We start from the raw sequence: 20,219 nt of genomic DNA, 5'->3' as shown, positions 1-20,219 counted from the left end.
TAAGGGAACCAAGAGAAGTTGCTCCACCTTGCAGTAGAAGGTTTCCTTCATATTTGCTAGATTTCTGTTATCCAGAAGTCATTGAACTATGCTAAAGTATACAAAAATCATCTTCCATTCTACAATTCGATGATTCCATGTGGCTATCATCAAGAATTTTTGTGTCTGTTGAAATCAAACCCTAGATACATATATTTTCCTCAAAATTAAAACTTATGCCAAATATAACTGATAATTACATTACTTTGCTTTCCTCTTTTTGCTTCTTAATGCACAGCTCAGCCATAACATTTTAAAGAATAAAAGCAGTAATTTTAAAAATTTCCTCTTAACATATAGTGGGCACATATATGAAAAATGTTCTGAGCATCCCTCTGCTATATTCCTCTGCTAACTCTATCCAGCTCCAAAGCTTTTTTCCATAATCTCAGGGTTCTCTGAATCACCTGGTTATCATGTGTAATTAATTGTATTTTAGAACATGAACTCCTGTGCTTGCTTCAGCAACATATATACTAAAATTGGAACAACACAGAGATAATATGGCTCCTGCACAAAAATAGCATGCAAATTTAATGAAGTAGCCCTTATTTTTTTTTTGAAAAGTTAAACGAATTTCAGGAGAATACAGACATTAAAACTATGCTACCAGGGGACCTCAGCTTACCCTTCTCAGAATTAGATAAATGGAACCCCAAGAAAGAAAGAAAGATAGAAAGAGAAAAAAGTTAAAGAGACAAATGGAATTTTAGGAAAATTAGATGTGATAGATGTTTGGATAAAATTGAATGGGAATAGAAATGAATATGCCTTTTCCCCAGTGGTAAACGGCACCTTAAATAAAATTTTGCCATCTTTTAGTCATAAAAACCTCATAACTAAATGCAGAAAAGAGAAATATTAAATGCCTCCTTTTCAGGTTATAATACAATAAAACACATTCAATAAAGGATCAGAGTATATAGATTAAAAAGATAAGTGGAAACAAAGTGGGTCAAAGAGTAAATCCCAGAAAAAATCAGTAATTTCATTAAAGAGAATGACAATAATGAGGCAAATACCAAAATTTGGGGAATGCAGACAAAGCAGTGGAGAAATTTCATATCTCTAAACACTTATATGAATTAAATAAAGAGTAGATCAATTAACTGGGCATGCATTTCTTTTAAAAGAACAAATTAAAAGTCTTCAACTAAACACCAAATTCAAAATAAAAAAAAATCAAAGTAAAGCACTAATAAAGTCAAATCTGAACAATGAAAGAATATCAATTGCTTGTGGACTGGCTGAGCCAATAGGATAAAAATGACAATTCATCATAAATTAATTTACTTATTCATTGCCATAACAACAAAACTACCAAAAAATTTCTAGAGCTATGAAAAAATAATAACAAAATTCATCTGGAAAAACAACAGGCTAAGATATCAAAGGAATTAATTTTTTTAAATGGGAAGAAGAGTGGCTTATTATAAAGAAGTAATCATCAAAAAAATCTGATACTGGCTAAGAGATAAAGTGGTAATGCTGGGAGCCATCAGGCCACGACGTCTTGACAAGGTCACTTGTGGACACCAAGAGGTCACAGAGTGACTCTTTGGCAATATGGAATTGCCCACTCAGATCTCTCCGCATCACATCTCTCATCAACACACCTTACTAATGAAATTGACACAATTTTTGCCCTCTCCCTAGTCCCAGAAAAATTAATATAAGAGGAAAATGCTTGCACACTATTTCCCCAAATCACAAAAAGATTAGACTCACAAAAACAAACCCAAAAGACTATTATGGGTTAACTTTTGCTTAGGTACATAATTCCTAGCAAAAGTTGTACCCACAAGCCAAGCCCAGAATATTTCCTACTCCCCCTATATAGAAACTCATTCTCCTAAAGTCAATATATAAATCATTCATCAGGAAAGACTTGTACAAGTACACCAAGCTTCATCATGCCTCAGTGCCTTGATTCTTTCCCTTGAGAAACTCCCTAGTAAACCTAAAAAATGATCAGTCTAATATTAAATCTGAATTGTGTTCTCAGTATGTCTCTTATCTTTCAACCTCACTGTTATAATTGTTGAATTGTTTCTAGAATTTCTGATTGATTATCTATTTTTATTAAAGGTAACAGTGATTTTCCTTGATTGTCTATAAGCTCAAAGCTCCTCACAAGTTAATGAGAAAATTAAGCCACCTGTGATGAAATCATTTTTCTTGTGTAGAATTTTGTGTTTCCTGTCAAATCAATAGTTACCATACAAATGTATAGAATGATCTCAGAATGTTAATCAAACAATTTGTTAAAAGTTAACATATCACTTTTCCAATTATCTTTACTCAAACATGTATTTTGAATAATGTATCTGTGTGTCCCCCAAAAAATGGGTATAAAAATAAAGACCAAAACTGGGCATGGTGAAGCAGCCATTTCATGCAGAGCATGCCCCTGGCAGAAACCTACACACAGAGCTGCCTTCCGTGTCTCATTTTACCTATCCACACCTACTGAGGACCCCTGGAGCCACAAGTGGGGCTGGACATGGCCCATGGCATTGTCTGGTGCCAAGAACAGGGACTCTCCCAGCTAGGTAAGCCCTCCCCCCAAAGCTCTCCAAACTTGGGCAGATAGGAAATCATCCAGAAGTGGTCCATGGTCCCACTGTGGGCAGTATAGGGTTGGGGTGAGTAATTCAGAACTTATAAGTGAAAAGGATTACCATGAGGCACAATGAATTAAAGGAAAGAAAGTCATTCACTGGAATAATTAAGCATACTTTACAAAAAAGAGGAGTCAAAGTCAGTAAGATAGCTGCCCAAGTTCTTAGATTTTATTCAAATTTGCAATCCATGGTTTTCCAATGTAGGGATGGTAGATTTAGATACAGGGGAAAAGATTAGCCTTGACTTAAAATCTTATAACAACCCTGATTGGGGCTTTCCAATTCAGGTTAGGCAGCCACCGACAACCCCTCCACCTGAAGGAGGGAGGAGTAAATGGACGGGAACTCCTCCTTTTTTTTTTTTTAAATATGTTTTGGCCAGTGGCATGGTAGACATTACACAGTAGTAAGTGACCATAGTAAGTTAGTGTTTGATAAATTCAAAGGTCTCAACTTGGGAACAAGGACTATTTCAAACAAAAACTACTAGGAAAACTGGAAAGTAGTTTGGCAGAAACTAGGATATATCAATATCTTACACCATATACATAGATAATGTTAAAGTGGATACATGATTTAGGCATTAAGAGAACCTAAGAGACATAAGAAAATTAAGGGAACTTGGAATCATTTACCTGTCAGATCTATAGATAAGGGAAGAACTTATAACCAAACAAGTAATAGAGAGTATTTTGGAATGTAAAATGTATGATTTTGATAACATTAAATTACATTTTGATTATATGAATTTAAAAAGGTTTTGCATAATTCCAAATTGCTCTCTAGAATGGTTGGATTAATTCACAACTCTACTAACAATGCATTAATGTCTCAATTTCTCCACATCCGCTCCAATGTTTGTCATTTTTCTTTTCTGTCATATTAACCAATTTGATCTCTATTAGATGGCATGTCAGAGTTGTTTGATTTAAAGCATTTTTTCACATGACTATAGATAGCTTTGAGTTCTTCATCTGAAAGCTACCTGTTCATATCTTTTGACCATTCATCAATTGGGATATAACTTGTCTTCTTATCAATTTGACTCAGTTTTCTATGTATTTGAGAAATGAGCCCTTTATCAGAAAAAAAATGCTATAATTTTCCCCCAGTTTCCTGTTTTCCTGTTAATCATGGGTATGCTATAAATCACTGTCACCTAGACAGAATGTCCTCCCCTCTTCTCTCTGCCTATACAAATGATATCTCTTTCAAGATGTATCTAAAAATCCTACCCACTCACTATGACTTTCTAAGGCAATTCCAATCCACAATGATCTATCTCTCATCTGAATTCCTATAGCATTTACAGCCTGTGCACATTTATTTTGTCCTTGAGTCATATATCATCTTATGTTGCTATATATATGTAAAACTTTCTATAGATTTTGCGTCTTAAAATACATGCTAAGCAACTTGAGAGTTGGGTCTGTGCCATACTGGCATTCTCCAAAGCAAGTAGCATAATGCTATTTAAATTCATAGAAATTTTAATGAATTTGATGAATGGCAGACTAACATGTATTAACATCACCTTTAAAAATATCATCATCAATTCTTGAATGGTTACATGATCCAAATCAGCATAGGTTATATTCTCTTTGGATATAGATCACAATTCATTCACCATCTTCTCTTATCCTGAGGAAAGACTTGTCCATGTCTACCCACAAATCTTATTATTGGATCAAGCTGTGCAATTGTAATTTTTTCTGGCATCATGGGGTTTTATTACCCATGGTTATACAGCATTGTAAGGGTAATTTTAGGGTTGTGACTTAATCTAAATTAATTTGGTCACCAGGGAATATCCCAAATAAAATACCCAAGTCAGTTTGGAAATTTTTATGGTGGTTTAATTAATATAGAGGGAGAGAATTAAGAAGAAGAGAGAGAGGAAAGGGTAGAGGACTTCTCCTGCCTGGCCTGTGCCAGGGGGAGTTCAAAGATCTCTGCCACAGAAGATTAGAGGCTTTCCTAAGAGGATAGTGTTTGGAAGGTAAAGGAGAAAAGAATCAGCCTAAACTCCAAGAGAGCTCAGTGAAGATGCCTCACCTGAACTAGGCTACTAAGCTTCTCCCAGTATTGTATCAAGGAAACTCACTGCCAAACCCAGACAATAGCTGCCACCACACCAAGACACCAAGACCTCAGCACACTGCTGCCAGTCACCTCTCTGCGCAAAAAGAGAGAGGAAATGACGCCAAATATACAGACCATTTTTACATCACTTTCCTGCATCTCACATGTACCAATGGTAGCTTAAGCTTGACTTAGGACAGCCCAAGGGTCTTTCAGTTGTTTCTGATTTGTCATTTGCTAGCACATGTCTGTCATAGGCCATCCTTCTCAATACTTAATCCTTAAGTAGAGGTGTAGACATTCCTCTTTTGTTAGACTAAGCAGGATGAAGTAAATCTAAAATTCATAGCATCATTAGGAGAAGACATATTGAAATATGGGAAATAATGTTGTGGGATTATTGAAAGAACAACAATTTCTCAACCAAAGAAAATGGTACAAGGGAAAGAATACTTAACCAAGGATCTGAGTTCCACTTACCAACTATGTAAGATATCTGTTTCTCCATACACAAAATAAAAGATCTGAAACAGCTGACTTCTAAGGTCCCTTCCAGCTCGAAATCTATGATTCAACATCTACTTAACTCTTGGCCAAAATCTTGTTCATCTGTAGTATCTATCTATTATAGACTAATTCAATGAGCTACCCATCTAATGACATATCATAATTTAGGAAAGATGTTTTTTGAAAACTTTATTTCTCCCCTGTGGTTGCTTAAGACAATTCATTATGTGAAGGAAATTTACTTTTCCTCCCTCTCCTTATCATACACTTGACTTCATCCCCTGCCAACTATTTGACCCAGATGCCAGGACAATGTGAAGGAAATCGTTGAACGAATTGAGTCATGAGGATAGAATGGCAGCCAGAAAAAGGAAGCAGTAGATTCAAAAAATCATGAGACCCAGGGCAGGGCAATATCCCCTGCATTGCTCCCTGGACTAGCCCAGGCAAAATAGAAAGTCATAGTTGGCTCCCAAGACATCACATGTAAGAGTTAGAGGGCAGAGAACATGTTTGATAAATTTAGGCAAGAGTGGATTTTGTTCTCTTTTCTTCCATGTTTGTTTGCTGGCTGTGGAGTGTGGCTAGGGGGCTCAAAATGGTGGCAGCAGAATAGCAAGCTAAATGAAGCAATAAAGAAAGTATATATTATATATATATATATATATATGTCTTATTTTGCCATCCTTTTCCCCTACTATTTTTTATTAATAAAATTATTAATTTATGGGCAGTCTCATAATTTTAATTCTTACACCATGAATCTCTCAAAAAAAGCCATGTAGTGTTCAAGAGCTTTATGCAATCACAACACTACCACCTGTAAAAGGGAACACCTGAAGAACTTCTCTTTCACTAAGGAATCACTCTCCTATTTGGACTTTGAATGGTTAAGTTTCAATTTGTTCATTTATCTCTCTAACTTATACCTTGCTTTATTTCAATATCCAAAGGGTCAATAAGCAAAATTATTTCTATGGCCTTATCTGTCATAGACTTTTGAGTGATTTTAATATATACAAAGGAGACATCTTGATCAGGAACCTATAGGGTTAAATTTTGTTTTATTGATTCAAATGCTTTTTTTAATTGATCAAAAATAAACACAATGGGATCACATATTCTTTCTTAATCAAGTCTATGACACTTCAGAGTTAATTGTGTAGCTTTACAAAAATAGTCACCATGCAAAAGTTTCCCTAATTCTTTCTCATAGCATCATCAAGGACAAGGCATTTATAGACTATTATCATTAAGATTTTATCATAAAGGAGAAAGTAGCCACATTGAAGAGTAGGGCTTTTTCCATTTTATTTTCTGCTACAAATTCTCTTCCATCTTTCCTTCCTTCATTGAAAAATCAAAGGGAAAAAAAGCCCATTATGAACATACATATTCAAGCACAATAAATTCTCCCATTAGACATTTCCTGTAGGAAAAAATGCCCCAATCAAGACCCTGAGTTGATCACCACTTTGAATAGAAGTGGGATTTATGTTTTATCATTAACTCTCTGGAATTATGGTTGTTGATTGATATATTTTGTTGATCAAATTAAGCCTTTCAAAGTTGTTTGCTTTTACAATATTGCCATTGTTGTATAAATTATTCTCCTGATTCTTCTCACTTCCTACAAATCTTCCCAAATTTTCCTGAAATCATCAATTGCTTCATCATTTCCCATAACACAATAATATCTAATCATAATCATATACCATAATTTATTCAGTCACTCCCGAATAAGTGGGCACCACTTTAGTTTTTGAAAACAACAAAAGCTTGGCATTAGCCCTTGCATGTCCTACTTTGAAAACTATCAGTGTGGACCCAAGAATAAAATATATGTCTAGTGCCCAATAATAAAACTAGTTCAGTTTGAAGTACTTTACTGCCCAAAGGTTGACGACCAAAGGATGATTTTTTTCAGCCATAAAAAGTAATTAAGACTATTTTACTCAGATGCAGGAATGAGGTAGCAAGAGCAAAAATGTAGCTGAAATTAGGAATCTTTGAAATATGAAATATTTGCAGAACCTTAAATAATGCATTTGCTAATTATTTTGTCTCCTACTATAAGAGTCAGAGTGGCATAGTGAGTAGAAATGGACCTGGAGTAAGGATGATCTAGGATCATGTCCTCCTTGGTCATAAATTCACTATGTAACCTTGGGAAAGTCACCTAGCCTCTTGATGTCTTTCCCATTTGCTTTTTCACCTAGATTTTTTAAAACAACACTTTAAGTGTACAGATTTTTCTTACTTTAATTTAAATTTCTCATCTAGGAGATATTATTTAAGTAGTGTTTTTAAAATTTATTGGTAATAATCTATAATCTAAAAATTTTGGGGGAGACCCTCTTCACTTAAGTGACCAGAATCAGTTCTTCAAAGCAATTTTTCCCTTTCACCCCTCAAGGAAACTCATTCTTCCAATACTTCAATAAATGAATTTGTTCTAAAAATGAAGATTGTAATATAAATATTTTGTTGAACATAACTATGTAAACAAAGTCATAGGAATGACCTATTTGTATTTAAAGTTGACAGTCCTGCCCCCTCCAACTATTCTCTCAGTATTACTATACCATACTGTACAGCTTAATTTTGGCAGCTATTTTAGCATCACCCTCAGGCATAGTTAAACTATTTAGTGTTACTGCTGTCTTTCTGCCAACTCTGATCATCATCACTGTGTCCTCTAACATTAGGAAGTTTTATCCGTGGAAGTCTGGATATATAGGCTGATATTTGGAGACAAGAAATGTTGTCATCCCTTTTCCACTATTATTTTTAAATGAAGGTGGTCAACATCTTGGCATCTGTATGGAAATGAAAACAACATTTCAGAGGACTCATTTGAAATATGTTCACTATGCTAGACAGCTAGGGTTCTCAAGATGTGATTCCTAATTGGTTCTTAGGACACAAACATACCTTTATTTCAGAATTTTCCTTTTTTGGGGGGGGGTGGTTAACCTATTACATATATGCACCAATTTATATCACACAGAAAAGTAAATTAAATGTAAACTAGAATTCTCATTGGAAATCTAACTCATAAGTAAGCAAATCACCATAATGATTTCCTTTAGTCACCAAAATACCCAAGACAATACAGCAATAACTGACCTATCTGTAGATAGTTTTTCTGCTACTTTCGTGTTTGGCTGCTTTTTGTTGTTATTGTTGTTGTTTAGCTTTTTCAATTTGGGGGAACAGCACATATTGTTAGATTTAGAGATTTTTAAGGCCATGGCGTCTAGAAAAAATGTACCAAAAAAATAATAATAATCCATCCAGCAATTCAAGTTTGTTGATTTGAGAGGGCTCAAGGCGCAGCTGAGGGAATAAAGATATGTAATTCCATATTGATACAGATACAGACAGGCAATCAATTGAAGAAGGAAACAGTTTCAAGAAAAAGGGATCCTGGCAGTAGAGAAGAGAGCCCACTATGGACTCAAGAGAGAACTAGCCCTAATAATCAAGAATTGGGTTGTGGAGAGAAATAGAAATTAGAAACCCAATTGAGTGGTCTACTAAGATGAAGCACATAAGGTGAGCTGTGTGAAAATTCTACAACCAAAAAGAAAAAAGAAAAAAAAGAAAAAAAAAGAAAAGACTTGCAAGTCCTGTCATATAAGAAGTCATGAGTTGCTTTGACATGTATATCTTATACATATACCTCCCTATCAATGTACTCTAAATCTGAACCTTCTCTTCTCATGAACACTATACACATTTGAAAAAGAGTGTGCCCCAGGTTTATGGGATGAATTTATTTTGTTAATTTGGCGAATACATTTTTTCTCAGAGCTATATATGTCTACTAGCCACCTGATGAGAACATTTCTGAGTGCTCAGATAGTTTTAAGAGAAGATACATCCCTTGAATCCTAAGGAAGTCACTCCCCTGGATATCCAGGCTGCAAATATATGAATGGGACTTGGTGAATAGTTCAAAAAGGATAGTACAAAAGCATTAAGAAATTAATTGTGGAGCTTTGAATTGTCCCAACTCTCCAGGAAAGTAAACTCAGTACAAACTCTAGGCACTCCCACAGCCCCTATTTCAGCTACCTTCATGGATGTTGGAACAAATTGTTTTCATCCACCCATTCTGTTAGAGAAAGATTTCACATAACTTGGAGTAGACATCAATTGCTTCATCATTTCCCATAACACAATAATATCTAATCATAATCATATACCATAATTTATTCAGTCACTCCCGAATAAGTGGGCACCACTTTAGTTTTTGAAAACAACAATTACTTGTAATAAGAAATATTAGGGATCTAATATGATTCTATAATGCTGGGTACCTCTCTCATTCCCAAATAGCTTACCAAGTACCTACCATCACCTTCCAAGAATCCAAGGAAGTATGCATAGCTCTTTTTGTGGTATCACAGTTCTGAAACTCTTCCCAAATTAACAGTCATTGGTGGGAATTTAGATTTTACAGAGATGGATGTCTGATATTTATAGTCACATTTAACATATAGATGAACAATATTTCTCTAGCCTCTACTATGATAATATTTTCAGAGGTTTGTCCCAACTTCTCCCCAATGACAAGAAACAAAAAGAAACAAAAAAAATCTAAGTGAAATCTCCTTCTATGTAGATACTCCTACAGCAATATCATCCCCTCCACTCCCTACTGGACTTTAAGTTCTTTGAGTATATGGACTCTATATCATTTAAATTTTATTATTTCAAAATAGAAGTGGTAGGGGAATAACTAGCATTTGTTGACTTTTAACCACTATAGAAAGTATGCTCTTGGAGTCAAAGTCAAATACAAAGTTTTGCTTTCTTCTTTTGGCCCTTGAACAGAGTTGCTTTACCTTCCATAGCTAGACATCGGTCTCAATCTTTTGAGAAATGGAAAGCTTTAAAATCACTTGAAAAGTATTTATAGTCATCAGATGAGGAATTAAAGATACAATTTATTTCTTTAATTTTAGGAGACCTAAATATTCTCATAAAGTGTGTATATGCATCAGTTTGCCAAAAATGTACATTTTTTAATGTTCTAAGGCTTAACACTGAACTGTTCTTGTAGATGGAAAATCTTTAATCCAAAGTCTCAATGACCATGGTTCATCAGAATCAAGGTCAGGTTTAGCAAAGGGAACCATTAGGAACCAAGGTGAGATATCTTACCAGTGATGGGGTCAGAAGCAAGGAACTTGAACCCTATTGTGAAAGCAGAAGCAGAAAGCAGAAAACAAGGTCAAGAGCTTAGAAAAACAAAATTATATGGCAAAACTACCAGCATCTGTTCTACAAGTTAATTTAGTTGAACTGCTCCTCTATAGGTTACTGACAACTTCTTGCAGTAGAAGAAAACAAAAATCAGTTTAATAATCAGAATATTTGATGTTTTTAGATGGATATATACATATCTGTAAACAGATATTTTTCATCCATATACATATATAATGCATGTGTGTGTACCAGGAAACTATTCTTTGGGGAATAGTTACTGGAGATGTCTATAATCCTCAAGGTATAGTATTCTGATTTTATTAGCCAGATATGACTAAGTATTTGCAGTTCAAATACATAGATGAAAACCTTTTCTAAGTCCAAAGAAACAGGTTGAAGGATAGAGATAAAGACAGACAGGAAAAAAAAGATGGAAAGAGGAAGAAACAGAAGGAAATGTCAATTAGAAGAGCTGGGTTTGAATCCTGATTTTGAAACTTACTTGTGTAACTTTATATCTCATATCTTGTATTTCTTCAGTTATAAGTAGCAGTGGGATGAATCAAATAAAACTGCATGGCATCAGGCAACTGGTTGGCAGTGTCCCCCTGATGACTTTAATATAAAATAAAGGGACCTTCTCTCCCTGTGACCTCATGACTCCAGCAGAGCCAGAGATAAAACAGGCAAAGGTAGAAAAGAAAAGCAAAAGAGTTTCCAGAGACAGGACCATGTGACTTCAGGACAGGAGGGAACTAGAGGACCCAAGAGTCATGGACAGTGATAAAGTCAACAGGGGTGAGGGACCTGTATTCCTAGACCCTGCCTCCTTGTAGAGAAAAGGAATAAGCAGAGGCATGAAGAGCTCTTTGGGAGCTTTAGTAATCCTTTGGGCAAGGGGTAATGAAGATCTATAATCAGAAAAGAGCAATGGAAAAAGGAGAGAAGAAGAGAAATAAGAGCAATATTTCAGAGCTTGAATCTACAGAGCTCAGTAACGGGATATGTGAATGGGGGCAGTGCCAAAAAATAGACAAAGATACATCTTTTCTACAATTAGCCATAAGTCATATCAATTTATCAAAACTATCCTTCAACCTGTTTCTTTGTACTCAAAAAAAGGCTTGCATCTATATATCTGAACTGCAAATGCCATCTTAGGCATACCAGACTAATAAAACCAGGACACTACACCTTAAGGGTTACAGCCATCTTCTGTAACTCTTCCCCAAATGGCGTAGTTTCTGGTTTTGACTATGGTGTTTGAGTCACTGAAGAAGCCACTTAACCCTTCATCTCTAACCCTTACAGTGACAATCAGTTCTTCCTCCTTCCCCACAGAGAAATCACTGGAAATAAAATACATAGATATAGATATCTGGTGGTATTAAACAGTAAGTCTTACTTATTTATGATTCTCATTCTCCTCAAACATTTGCATTCACTAATGCCTTCCCAACATTCCTTCTGCAACTTCCACTCATGCTGTGGCTCATTTCTGATGAAATCCTCCTGAGTGAAATAAAGAGAGCAGATGAGTAAATGACAAAGATGAGGATGTTATTTCCTTCTTCCTTTGTTAGTTGCAAAATGTGCCATATGGACATATCACAATATGCCTTGCAGGAATCGGAATTTCAGATAAAGGTTTTTTGTTTTGTTTTGTTTTGTTTTTTAAAGAGGGACACAAAGTAGACATGATGAATGAACTCCAAGCATAAGCCAATGAATGAAATTTGGAATAAACATCCTTTCAGAATTTTTATTAAGTTTCTAGTAACATATGCATATGAGATCTGCTTAAGTGGCTCAGGCTTCAGGTCTTCAAACAAAACTGATCCTTCAATAGACTTGTATAATGTTCCACCAGCTGACTGGAGAATAAACTAACCCCTATGAGGTTTACATAATGAATACAGACCATAAGCACTTACCAACTGTTACTTAAAACTCACCCACTTAAGCTTCTAGAATGAAGGGAGTCAAATCTATCGTGCCCAACTTTGCACTTTAAATCCAGTAGTAACTAAAATCCCCCTATCAAACTATCTAGAATCCATCCATGTAAATACCACATTCAGCACATTCAGTTGCAGGGACTGTTAGGATGAGATCAGCATACTCTTGGGAAAATCTTAAGATGCAATTGGGGTGCTTTGATCAGAGATGCAGTAGATCTCAATATCACATCCAGTCATTCAAATGTAACACTGATTGTCACTATAGCTCACCATGGTCTACATTCTCCAATCTCCTCTTCCTCTCCCTTTCAGAAAGGGGTAGGATTTGCAATCACCCAAGCACAGTTACTGGACTAGTCAGGAGAGACTTCCTCCTCTATTCCCTCTTACTTCACCCTCTCCTTCTCCTGCCTTTGATTAAAAGGGAAGGACTTTAGACTCTAGGACCTGTAGTAACACTTCAGCTGTACTATTGCTCCAATTGCTTATTCTTCATAGGTAAATCTAGGTACAAATTTTAGGTTTCTCTTTGGAAAAGAGTGGGGGAGGGAACAAGCATTTATTAAGCACCTACTGCTAAATGCTTTACAAATATTATCTCATTTGATCCTCCCAACAAACCTAAGAGGTAGATGCTGTTATTATCTCCATTTTACAGTTGAGGAAACTGAGAGAGGCAGAAATTGAATGACTTGCCCAAGGTTACACAGTAGTAAGTGTCTGAGACAAGACTTGAATTCAGGTCTTCCTTTCCAGACCCAGCTTTCTAACTACTCTGCCAGCATGCCTAAAATTAAACCAAACTCCAAAGGCCTCAGGGAGTTCTTTTTATCCTCCCACATTAAAACAGCAAGATGCTAGTACAGATATTCTGTGAAATAAAAGCTCCTCAAGGCAATGCCTCTTTCAATAGTTTGATCTCAAAGAATAACATGCCTATAGCCAATGGGAATAAGCTAATTTATAAAAAAAGAAACAGAGAGAGCCTAGCCCACAAAATATCATTCACAGTGAGACACAGGAAAATAGAACACTTGGTTTCTTTTTTGCCTTTTTTCCCCCAGTTCTTCCTGGAAAAAACGGAGAGAGAAAAACAGAAGGGAAAAGGAAGAAGATGACACTGGGCCATATAGCAACTAGGAAAAGAAAGAGAAGAAGGAGACCATCTCTGGTCAGGTACTTCCTTCAGATAGGTTACTGTAATCTTAACTTCCAGCCTGCCAGATAAAGGTTACCCTGGGGGAGCCTTTGATCTTCATTAAACCATATCTTCCCTAATTGATGCTACCTTTCTATCTAATCCCATCTTCTACACTAAATTCTCTATGCTGCCAAGTCACTCTCATCCCAAACTTTTCAACTTCCAAACTTTAAACATTTCCTACCCTCCCACTCCCAACTATCTCATTAGTTCCTGGAAATCTGCATGAGCCCTTGACAAAATTTTATATCTAACTTGTACATATAAGTGTTAGAAACTTTGAGGCCACAAAGCATGTCAAGACAGTACTCCTTCCCTCAGAAGTCTTACAATTCAGCAAGGAAGACTATATATATATGTACATGCAAAACACTTAAAAAGCATCACATGAAATTCTATGATAAATGGCAAAATGAGATGTAAGTATGGTATACGGATGGAAAGACTCCTCACCTGTGAGCAGGGAGACCTGGATTTAAGACTCAGTACATTACCCAGGGGCTTACTTACACTCTCTGGACCTCATCAAATGACCTAGTTAGATTTTCTAAGACTACACTAGATAAGATCTCTTTTTGTTGTAGTAATTTTATGATCCTATGAGAGACAGGAAAAGTGAGTGCCAAGACAATACACTATGAATAAGTCACTGAATGTATTGTCAAATATCCAAGTCTATTTCCATATTAGCCATATTGTGAAGGAATTCACAGACCAAAACCAAATAAACAAGCAAGAAAAATAAGGAAGTGAAGGGAAAAAAAAGTTCTTCAATGTGCCTTTAGATTCCATCAGTTCTTTTTCTGGAAGCAGATAGCATTTTTCATCAGAAGTCTTGGAATGATCTTGGATCATTGTATTGCTGAGAATAACTAAGTCATCCACAGTTGATCATCACACAATATTGTTGTTACTAAGTATAATGTTCTCTTAGTTCCACTTACTTTACTTTGCATCAGTTCAAATAAGCCTTCCCAGGTGAAAAGGTAAAAGCACCCTGCTTGTCATTTCTTATAGCACAAAAATATTCTATCACAATTATATATCACAACTTGTTCAGCCATTCCCTAACTGATAGGTATCCCCTCAATTTCCTATTCTTTGCTACCACCAAAAGAGCTGCTATAAATATTTTTGCACGTATAGGACCCTTTCTTTTTTTTTCTTTGATCTCTTTGGGATACAGATATAGTAGTGGTATTACAGAGTCAAATGATGTGCACAGTTTTATAGCTCTTTCTATATTATTCCACACTGCTCTCCTGAATGGTTGAATCAGTTCAAACTAACAGCACATTAGTGTCCCAGTTTTTTTTCCATATCCCCTACAACACCTGTCATTTTACTTTTCGGTCATATTAGTCAATCTGATGGATGTGAGTTGGTACCTCAGGCACTCTGTTATTGTTCCTTTTTTAACAAATTTCAAATAATCCAAAATACCACATTCCTCAATCTTCTGTTAACCAGAAATAAAGCCCCATCAAGGATATTATCAGATGCCACAGATTTCTTTTATGTATTGTCAGCTTTCTTCTATGTGAATATTTCCTTTACTTCATAATCTAACTAGTCTGTCAAAGGAGTTTTCTCTTGTAGCATAGACACATGGCAGGGAGGATCCTAACATGCCTGACAATAAGACCCACAGAGTTAAGTTCTCCTGCCATGAATCATCTTCTAACAGGGGCATGCTACTCATCATCCAGCCTGCAAATTGGGAAAGGATTTTGTTTGCAGCCAAGAAGAAATGCAGTACCATATGAGGCCAAAAGAAGTGATCTATATCTGAAAGCAATATCATGTCAGTGGGTCGAATCCCACTAGAGCCTCAGAGGCACATCTTCTCCCAGCATCCTTGCAAGGCAATGGTTAGAGAAGTAACTGTGTTGTTGAAGGGTTTTATTTTAAGTCTAAGAGTATTGATTATATGGATTGGCCGTGATCTTCCTTTACCAGAAGTTCTTTTAGTCTAAGTTAGAATCTGAAGTTGTTAAAACTTTACTCCCTGTGTTGCTTACAGTTTTTTCCACTGGGGAAACAAAAAAACCTTCAAGTCTTTCAGAAATTTCTACTATATTCCATTCAAAAAAACATTTATTAAGTATCACGTCTGCTTTGAAGCATGCACTGTGCTAGATGTTAGTGATACAAAGAGAAAAATGAAACAGTCACAGGATCATAGATTTTGAGTTGCAAAGGATTGTAGAGGTCATCCTGTCCAAACCCTCTCCACACTCTCATTTTACAGAGAAAAAGATGAAGCCCCAACTAAATCTAGGCCTCTACTTGTTCCACAGTGCTGCTTCAACACTATTCTCAAGGAATTAGAATTCTACTGAGCTAGAGACACATATAAAAATAAGGGGAAAAAACAGAGCATATTCAAAGTAAAAAAAAAAAGCTATTTCAAGAAGGATATAGTGCTAATAACTGAGAGGATCAGGAAAGTCCTCATGTAGGAAGTAGTACATGAGCTACACTATGAAGCGAACTAAGAATTCTAGAAGAATAAGGTGGGGTGGAAGTATATTCCAAGTAGAAGAGGCCTTTTCTGTAAAAGTGTAGATTTAGGAGATAGAGACTGTATATCTAGAATGAAAAGACTATATTAAGTGAGTTATATGAAATAAGACTGACAGAATAGGTAGAAGTCATATTGTAGAGAGCTAAGAAATTTATATTTTAGTCTAAAAGGAATTGGATTCCATTGAATATTTTAGTAGAAAAGTTATAAATAATTACAATCTAATCAAAATCATATTTTGGTTTTATGCTTCTTAGCACAGCAAAAAATAAAAGTGTTCATCAACCTGTGAAGCAGAAGTTTATTGTTCATAAAGATGTAAAACATTGTAACTGAAATAAAAAAAAAACTTATAGTTTGTTTCAATGGTTACTTCTAACTTGGAAGAGTATTAGAGCTCAGGGACAAATATAATTGCAATATTTTGAGTCTTTCTATAAAATGACTAAGAGAAATTACAATGTCCATCACTAACATGGGAGTATTTCCCTAAATAATGAGAAGTCTTCATCAGTTCAAAATCACCTTTAAAAATATTTTATAATTATAATGTAGAATAAATTATTTCTGCCCAATTAACCCACAGAAATATGGTAATCTACAGCTCTGTAATTTTTCTCAGATTGTACTGACTGTAGGATTACATTAAAAAACACAAATACACATCTACAGAAGATGAGCTGCATTTGGAGTAGGATAAGTATTCAGAGTACAGACAGAGAGATGTTGATCTATAGGACTTTCCACACAAATGGTGATATCAAGAACCTTCTCAATTCAATTTAATTCAACTCAAGCATTTTCTAAGTGAACAGAATATGCCAAGTAGAGTATTGGGTGCAGATACAGTGTTAGGGAGGAGCTTGTTGACTACTGAAGAAACACAAGACATTCAAAAAAGGAAAGGATTTTGTTTTCTTCTTGTTTTTTAAAATCATATTAACCAGGGGGGCAGCTGTGTGGCTCAGTGGATTGAAAACTAGGCCAAGAGCCAAGAATTCCTATGTTCAAAATCTGGCCTCAGACACCTCCTAGCTGTGTGACCCTGCGCAAGTCAGTTAGTCCATGCCACTCTTCTACCTTGGAACCAATAATTAGTATTGATTCTAAGCTGAAAGTTAAGAATTTTTTTAAATCATATTAACCAATGGTTTATCTATTTTGCCATTCTTTTTCATAAAAGCATCTCAATTTCATTTACTAATTCAATGACTTTTTACATTCAATTTTGTTAATCTCACCTTTAATTTTTAGGATTTCCAATTTGGTATTTAACTGGGGAGTTTTAATTGATTATTTTTCTAGATTTTTTTCAGTATAAACCTAATTCCTTAATCTGTTCTTTCTTTATTTTACTGATATAAGAATTTGGAGATATAAATTTTCTTCTAATTGCTGCTTTTGTTATATTCCATAGGTTTTATGTGTTGTCTCATTATCACTTTCTTTAATAAAATTTTTATTGTTTCTCTGATATGTTCTTTAGCCCACTTATTCTTTAAGATCATTATTTAGCGTCTCCAATTAATTATAATTCTATTTCCATTGTATTTTATTAACAATAATTTTTATTGCAATAGGACTTGAAATGGATGCATTTAATAATTTTGCTTTTCTTCATTTAACCATAAAGTTTTTGTCTTAATAAATGACAATTTTTGTAAGAGTGCCATTTATTGCTCAGGAAAAGGCATATTCCTTTCTATTCACATTCAGTTCTTTCCAGATTGCTACTGTATCTAGCTTGTGTAAGTTTTAATTTATCTCCTTGACTTCTCATTTATTTATTTTTTGGTCACTTTTATCTAGTTCTGAGAAGAGAAGATTAAAGTCCTCCTCTATTATAGTTTTGTTATCTATTTCTACCTGTAACTCCTTTAACTTTTTCTTTAAACATTTAGATATTATAATATTTGGTACATATAAGTTTAGTACTGGAAATGTTTCATTATCTACTGTACCTTTTAAAGAAATGTTTATCTATTTTATCTCTCTAATTAGACTTTTCGCTTTAACATTACCTGTAATCTTTCTTGCTACCCTTTTGAAACCTCCCAATACCCCTATTAGGTTTATTTCCTAAGGTGCTCAGGGGAAAAAATAAAATAGGTTCTATATATCCTAAAATATTTATAGCAGCTCTCTTTGTAATAACAAAACTGGGAATTGAGTATTTGTCTATTAACTGGGCAATAGTGATAGAATATTTTACAAGGTAATAAGAAATTAGATGCAGGTTAATTTTTTTAAAACATGAAAAGATCTACATGAAATTATGAAGAGTAAAACAAACAGAACCAAGATAACATTTTATGAGGCAACAGAAATATTGTTTGAAGAATGATTTATGTATGACCATCTCCAGAGAAAGAACAGATAAATAGAAATAATCAAAAATAAAATAAAAGGGGTAATGGGGTAGCTCAGTGGATTGAGAGCCAGGCCTAGAGATGGGAGTCCTAGGTTCAAATGTTATTCCAGACACTTCCTAGCTATATGACCCTGGGCAAGTCATTTAGCTTCCATTGCCTAGCCCTTACAACTCTGCCTTGGAACCAATACCTAGTATTGATTCTAAGGAGGCAGGTATCCAGGACAGGTGGGCAGCATGATGAATAGCACAAATGCTGGCCTGGAGTCAGGAAGACTCATTTTCCTCAGTTCAAATTCAGCCTCAGAAATTTAATAGCTATGTGAGTTTACTACCTGGGCAAGTCACTTAACTCAGTTTGCCTCATTTTCCTTATCTTGTAAAATGAGTTGCAGAAGGAAGTGGCAAATCATTCCAGTATTGTTGCCAAGAAAACCCCAAATGAGGTCCCCAAGAGTCTTCTACAACTAAAAAACAATAAGAAAGCTATTTTATCATTTCAAAGATTGGTGATTCCTTCTATGTTTGGTACTTCCTTCATTGATGCAGATAATAACTTATCTACCATATCATACAAGGTTTCATGAATTGCTAAGGCCAAAGCAATTCATGGCTTCTGCACTTTGGTGCTACCCTTTTATATTAGAAATATTTATAGCTTGTTAGAACCAGTAGAAATTTGTGCTCTTTTGGGATAACCTTTGAGAACACAAAATTCACATCCATGCTATGATTAGTCATCAGAGTGTGCCCATCATTTTTCAAAGAACCATAATTATGTACACAAATATTGTTTCAAAATAGTCATACTTACAAGCTACCTATTCTGTCCAATGATGCGGCCATGATTCAAAAGAGTTTTTGAATTTTTTTCTTTACTTTTTCCAAAAGGGGAATTCCTCTTTTGGAAGTGGCTTCTTACCTTATTCATGAAAGACACATGAAAATCAATTTTAAGTAATATAAAACTCGGAGGGGGGGGGCGCCTTCCTGACAGAGTCAGAATCCAAAAAGACACTATTAGTTTTGAAACACTGGATCAAATCTAAGAAGATTAAATATAGTAAGAATAAATGTCATGTTCCACTTGGTTGGAAAAAATTAACTATACAACCACAACCACAAACACAAGTTCACATACCCTTCAATGGGAAGAAATGCTAAATAAATGTTTATGAGAAATTTTGGAATATTAGCAGAATGCAAACACAGCATGGGTCAATAATATTTTACAGCCAAAAAATCTCTTTCTTTGAAACTGTGAGCTCTTAGAGGACAAGCACTGTTTTAGCCTTTGTTTTATTCCAGTGTATAACACAATGCCTGGGACACAGTCAATGCTTATTAAATACTTTCTAATTGCCTGAGCAAAAAATGATCAATCTTTTAATGCAAACTTTTTATTTATTTTTTTTAAGCTGGCATGTTTCTATTAATTAATATAATATTATTCCTTGGTTACAAGAATCATATTATTTCCCTCCCTCTCCACCACCCCACCCTTTCTGTAGCCCATGCTCAATTTCATTGGGTATTACATGTGTCCTTGATCAGAAGCTATTTCCATGTTGTTGGTGTTTGCGTTAGGATGATCATTTGGAGTCTACATCCCCAGCCATATTGCCTCAACCGATGTAATTAAGCAGGTGTTTGTCTTCTGTGTTTCTACTCCCACAATTTTTCCTCTGAA

The 20,219-nt window shown here is 35.1% G+C and overlaps 1 non-coding gene across 1 annotated transcript; it reads left to right on the top strand.

The window, feature by feature from the left end:
* The first annotated feature begins 491 nt into the window (after positions 1 to 491).
* LOC130457726 (U6 spliceosomal RNA) lies at positions 492 to 595 on the top strand. The gene has a single exon (XR_008917010.1). It is a non-coding gene; the product is annotated as a U6 spliceosomal RNA (small nuclear RNA).
* The last annotated feature ends 19,624 nt before the right edge of the window (positions 596 to 20,219 follow it).

The sequence above is a fragment of the Monodelphis domestica genome, chromosome 2 (genome assembly GCF_027887165.1).
Source record: "Monodelphis domestica isolate mMonDom1 chromosome 2, mMonDom1.pri, whole genome shotgun sequence".
In the NCBI taxonomy this organism is placed as follows: domain Eukaryota; kingdom Metazoa; phylum Chordata; class Mammalia; order Didelphimorphia; family Didelphidae; genus Monodelphis; species Monodelphis domestica.
The sequence above is the reverse complement of the archived record's forward strand: the minus strand, read 5'-3'. Positions and strand labels throughout refer to the sequence as shown.